The sequence below is a fragment of the Jaculus jaculus genome, chromosome X, assembly GCF_020740685.1.
Source record: "Jaculus jaculus isolate mJacJac1 chromosome X, mJacJac1.mat.Y.cur, whole genome shotgun sequence".
NCBI lineage: Eukaryota > Metazoa > Chordata > Mammalia > Rodentia > Dipodidae > Jaculus > Jaculus jaculus.
Genome location: NC_059125.1, coordinates 54,343,690 through 54,349,689, shown reverse-complemented (window position 1 = coordinate 54,349,689; position 6,000 = coordinate 54,343,690).

Here is a 6,000-nt window from a genome sequence, read left to right as displayed (position 1 = left end):
TCCTTCACATTTTTATTTATTTATGAGAGAGAGAGAGAATGGGCATGCCACGGCCTTTAGCCACTGCAAACAAACTCCAGACACATGTGCCACCTTGTGCATCTGGCTTACATGGGTACTGGGGAATCAAACCTGGGTCGTTTGACTTTGCAGGCAAGCGCCTCAACTGCTAAGCCACCCCTCCAGCCCATTCCTTCGCTTTTTTCCTCCCACAACCACCCCTATTGTAAAGGGCTATTGGAATCTGTATACATGAAAGACAAATTAAGAATGTGTGGGAGAAATTTTTAAAAAAAAATTATTTTGGTTTAACATATATTCATTGTCCATATTAATGGGGTTCAGGGTAATATTTCAACACATTTACATAGTGTGTATTTATCCAATCCTGATCTATCAACAATCCTCCTCCCTTCCTAACCTCTTTAATCGCTATTCTATATTGGAATATTTGTCTTCTGGCTTCTGATTTATTTCATTGAATTTGATGCTTTCCAGTTTAATAAATTTTGCAGCAAATATCAAAATTTCATCCTATTTTGGACTAAATAATATTCCATATATACATATCACATTTGCCTTATTTGTTCATTCATTGATAAGCATATAGATTGATTCTGTATCTTAGCTGTTGTCAATATTGCTGCAGTGAGTATGCAGGTATTACCTTGATATGCTTAGTTTTTCATTTTTTAGAGAATTATTTTTAAGTTTATGTAATCAAGCCCATGTAGATAAGGCGTTACTTATCTAACACAGTGTGTTACTCCTGTACAAATGGAAAAAAAAACGTTTAGTTTTTCTAAATCAATATGTTTGCTAATTTACATATAATGACAATTTAATATAATAAACTAGAATTTTTTCCCAAAGTTGACAGCATAATTAAAGTGTCCAAAAATTCAAATTATATCTATATCATCTATATCTATGTCTGTATCTTTATGTAGGGGAGGGCCTTGGGACATCACTCCCTAATGAGGTAATTACAGTTAAAGGTTGCCAGGGAGGGGTGGCATTCTCTTTCAAGGCACAGCCACTGGCAAGTGATGATAAGTGAGATTAAAGGGGAGGGCAACATGGGGTGTATATGATCAAAATGTTATGCATATGTATGAAAATGTCAAAAAATAAAAAGGACATGTAAAAATAAGTAAATCTCTAATGATCCTTTGCATTCCTGTGGCATCAGTTGTCATTTCTCCTTTTATATTTACTTGTGTTTTCTATCCTTTTTATTTGTCCAGCTAAACCTTTGTTGATTTTGTTTCTCTTTTCATAAAATTCTTTGTTTCAGGGTTATTTTGTGTTGCTTTGTCAGTCTCCATTTATTTTTACTGTGATCCTGGTTCTTTCCTTCTACTCATCTTGGATTTGGTTTTATCTTACTTTTTAAGGTCCTTGAGATGCATCATTAGATCATTTATTTGAAAAGTTTCTTCTTTCTGAAGACATTTATTGCTACACACCTTCCACATAATCCTAATTGGCTATATCTCAAGAGTACAGGTGTAGTGTATTTCCATTAAAGTTTGTTTCAAGAGTTTTTTTGTTGCTTTGTGTTTTAAATTATTTGTGTGTATGGCTGTGCATGCCACAGCATGCATGTGTAGGTCAGAGGAAAACTGTGAGGTGTCTGTTCTCCACCTTCTTTGAGGCAGGGTCTTTTGGCACTACAAATGAACTGTCATACTGCAAACTGTCAGACTAGCTGGCCTATGAGCTTTGGTATTTCCCGAGTCTAACCCCCATTGTCATGGATGCATTGGGACTCATCACAGATGTATATGCCATTTGGCATCTGGCTTTATTTGGATGTTAGGGAATTAAACCTGGGCTGATAGGCTTTGCAAGTAAGTGCCTTTAGACACTGAGCCAGCTCCCTAGCACTTAAAAGAGTTTTTAGCTCATATTGGTCTGGGATACACTATATAGCCCAGACTGGTCTCAAATTCATTATCTTCTGGCCTCAACATCCTGAATGTTGGGATTTAAGATATGGGCTAACATTCTTGGCTTCAAGTTCCCTTATGAGTACTTCAATGACACAATTGTTTGTTCCATTGGGTATTAGTTACTTTTTCATTGCTGTGAACACATTACCTGACCCAAAACAACTTAAGGAAGGAAAGGGCTAATTTTTGGCTTACAGTTTTGAGGGGAAGTTTCATAGACAAGCAGTGAATCGGAGCAGCAGGCAGGGAGTAGAGGGCAAATATGGAGAGGAAACGGGCTGCAGTACCTCAAGGCCTGCACCAAGATTTCATCCATTGTGGCAGTTGGGTCCGCATTGCTGGTAGAAATCACCCAACCAAGAGCAGCTTGTGGGAAAAGGGGTTTATTTTGGCTTGTAGGCTCGAGGGGAAGCTCCCGATGGCAGGGGAAAACGATGGCATTAGCAGAGGGTGGACATCACCCCCTGGCAGACATAAGGTGGACAAGAGCAACAGGAGAGTGTGCCAAACTCTAGCAAGGGGACACTGGCTATAACACCCATAGGCCCACCCCCCAAAATACACTGCCTCCAGGAGGCGTTATATCCCAAATCTCGATCAGCTGGGAGCCTCGCATTCAGAAAGAACACCTAAGTTTATGAGGGGCACCTGAATCAAACCACGACATCCAGCAAGGCTCTACCTCCTAAGGTTCCACAACCTTCCCAAACTGTGTCTCCAGCTGGGGACCAAGTGTTCAAACACATGAATCTACTGGGGATGTTTTTATGTTCAAAGCACAACAAGTAGCATGTTGTTAAGTCTCCATAAATTTATGAGGTTTTGGGTTTGTTTTGTTAATTTCTAATTTTATATCATTGTGATAAAAATGGATACATGACATAATTTTGATAATTTTGAATTTAAGACTTATTTTGTGGGCTAATATATGGTCTGATCTAAAGAATGTTGCACGTGTTCAACAAGAACAATGTGTACTCTATAATGGTTAAATGATGCATTCTGTAAATGTCTGTTAAGTCTAATTGATCTATAGTATATTTTAACTGTGATTATATCCTTTATTGAGAAAAATAGTGATGTTGAAGTCTCCCACTATTATTGGGTTGGATTTTTTTTACTTCCTTTATATTTAATAATATTTATTTTATAAAATTGAGTGTTCTGGCATTAGGTGCATGTACATTTACAATGATCATATTAGTCTATCAAATTATTACCTTGATCATTATATAGTTCCTTATTTCTTTTTATAGTTCTTGTCTTTAAGACTATTTTGTCTAATATATGAATAGCTACTTGTATGTGGCATGTTCTCTCTCGTATGCAGATTCTAGCTTCACATTTTTAGATTTGTGTGTGAGTTTGTTGCGGGAAACTTTTTCCCAGGAGTGATGTGAACATACATCTTCTCCTTCATATAGGACACAGACAACAGCCCAAAGGATGATTACACTAATGATTTTATTGGGAATACTTACAGAGCAGGGAGTGGATGCTTACAGGAGTACGGATGTCTCAGGAACAGCTGCGTCACCACAAAGTCACATGCCATTCTGGATGGCACGCTCATAGAAGCCGCATCATGGAGTCCCCTGCATCATTGAGAAGTCTCATCCTATCCTGGATGACGATCTCACTATAGCCACTTAGGTGAAGATCCCTATGTTGGGATTATCCTCACAGATGCTCCTCCCTCAACCTCCGAGTGAGGGCTTTCTTACAGGGCATAGAAACCCCAAAGCACCTGAACCATTGAGATGTCTCATCCCATCCTTCATAATGACCTCATGGAAGCTACATGATGGAGTCCCACTTCTAGTTAACCTTTTACCTCCTATATAGTCTAGAAGGTGGGAATAATTGCTGTAAATTCAGGTGAGGGTCTTTTGACCTGCCCTTCTTCTATCTGCTAGGGAGTTATCAATAGCTCCATTACCAATACTATAGAAATTGCATCACAGTGTTGTTCTGGTCCAAAGTTGTTATTGCTATTGACCCAATGCATTCTTTGTCTCAAAATAGCTTCATGTTTTTCCCAGAGGGAAAACACCATACAACAGAGTTGGAGTAAGAGTCAGTAGTAGAGGACAGGAGGCTAGAAAGGGGCCATGAGGGAGGTGGGAGAATAGAGGGCTTAAGGGAAGAAGATAATAAGTAAGTAAAGAGGAGGAATACTGGGATAGAATAGTCTAAGAGGGGTTAGGGGAGGTGGATAAAGGAGAGGAGGGAGTCGGAGGAGGGTTAATCAAAACTAAAGAGATTACAAATAAGCCTCATGGAAATCTACTTCTTTGTTAGCTAAGTGAAAAAATATGTAAGTTAAAAAAAGAGTTTGGGCAGAAGTACCTCTCAGGGGTATAAATGCTATATCCAGATGTCATAAGTTGTCACTAGGAGGTTGGGATACCTCCTAGTGAGGTATTGGTCAGCAATGTCCTGGATGATCCCCCCCCCATACAGGTTATTGCCAAGACTTTTGGCTTCCCACCAGAACTAGGTGGTAAGACCCTATTGCCAAAGATGCCTCAGGGTACAGGGCACTGAGAAACCAAGCAGGAATTGAGCTGAAAACCTTCTCCCTGTAGCACTCATAGGGCTGGAAAGTGGAAGGCAGCCTGATGAAGGAGAAAAGTCATTAGTGGCCGTGGCAAGCTGTGGACCCTGCAAGCTACACAACTGGCCACCAAGGCAAGATGCACTCACCAATGCAATAGTTGTATGTCTGTTATGGTGTAACCAACTGCTTTCAAATTTGACTTAAGGCCAATTCCATAAGAAGGACTTCATGCTTGATATTGAAAACCTAGTCAAAAGCCTATGGCTTAGAGAACCACGAGCCCTAGAAGGTAGGTCACTGCTGTTGTTTGGCTACATAGATATACTATGCCCATCAAATTGCCCTCTAAATACTTAGGTTTATGGATATATATGAGTGCTGGTCTTACTTTTGGTTTAAGAAGTCTTTCTAGATGGCAGTGACTGCTGAGAAGAAGACACAGTTACGTGTTCAGCCCTTATTAAGACATTTCTGCCATACCTGCTAATGGTTCAGGGACTATAGCAGAAGAGGTGGTGGAAAGAATGTAACAGCCAAAAGATTGAGAGGAGTGCTTTAAAATGCTGTCTCTCAGATGTGGTTATTGTATTCCTGACCTCACAGCAGCTGTCATTATCTTCACAGGACCTGCATAATATTGGGGCCACCAACAGACTGTCATGGATAATGGAGGAGGGCAAAACCATGGCAATACAGAAGATGGAATAGTAGGAACAAAAGTGAGGGTTAGGTGGGGGAGAGGGTCAACAGTGGGTAGTGGAAGGAGATTATGTTAATTTTAAAATAAAGCTTTTTATTTTATGAAAAAGCAAACCAGCATTACAACACAAAATTCAATACACAGCATGCATATAAAAACAAAAGAGGAATAGCTATTCCTGTTTGCTTTTGGTTTCCATTTGCATGGATTTTTTTTTTCTCAATAGAGGATTTCATGCAGCTCAGACTGACCTTGAACTCCTAATCCCACTACCTCCACTTCCTGAATGCTAAAATTCATAGATTCATTTTTTAAAAATATTTATTTATTTTTTTATTTATTTGAGAGCAACAGACAGAGAAGGAGGCAGAGAGAGAGAGAGAATGGGGCCTCCAGCCACTGCAAACGAACTCCGGAGGCGTGTGCCCCTGTGTGCATCTGGCTAACGTGGGTCCTGGGGAATCAAGCCTCAAACCGGGGTGCGTAGGCGTCACAGGCAAGAGCTTAACCGCTAAGCCATCTCTCCAGCCCCGTAGATTCATTTTTTGTTTGTTTGTTTGGTTTTGGGTTTTTGAGATAGGATTTAAATGTAGCCCAGGTTGATCTGGAGTTCTCTGTGTAGTCTCAGGGTGGCCTCGAACTGATGGCAATCCTCTGACCTCTGCCTCCCCAGTGCTGGGATTAAAGGCATGTGCTACCACACACAGTTTAGAACATTTTGTTTCTAATTTAAAGCAGTATCTTATTCTGGCCCAGGCTGACCTGGAACTTACTCATTTGCTTTT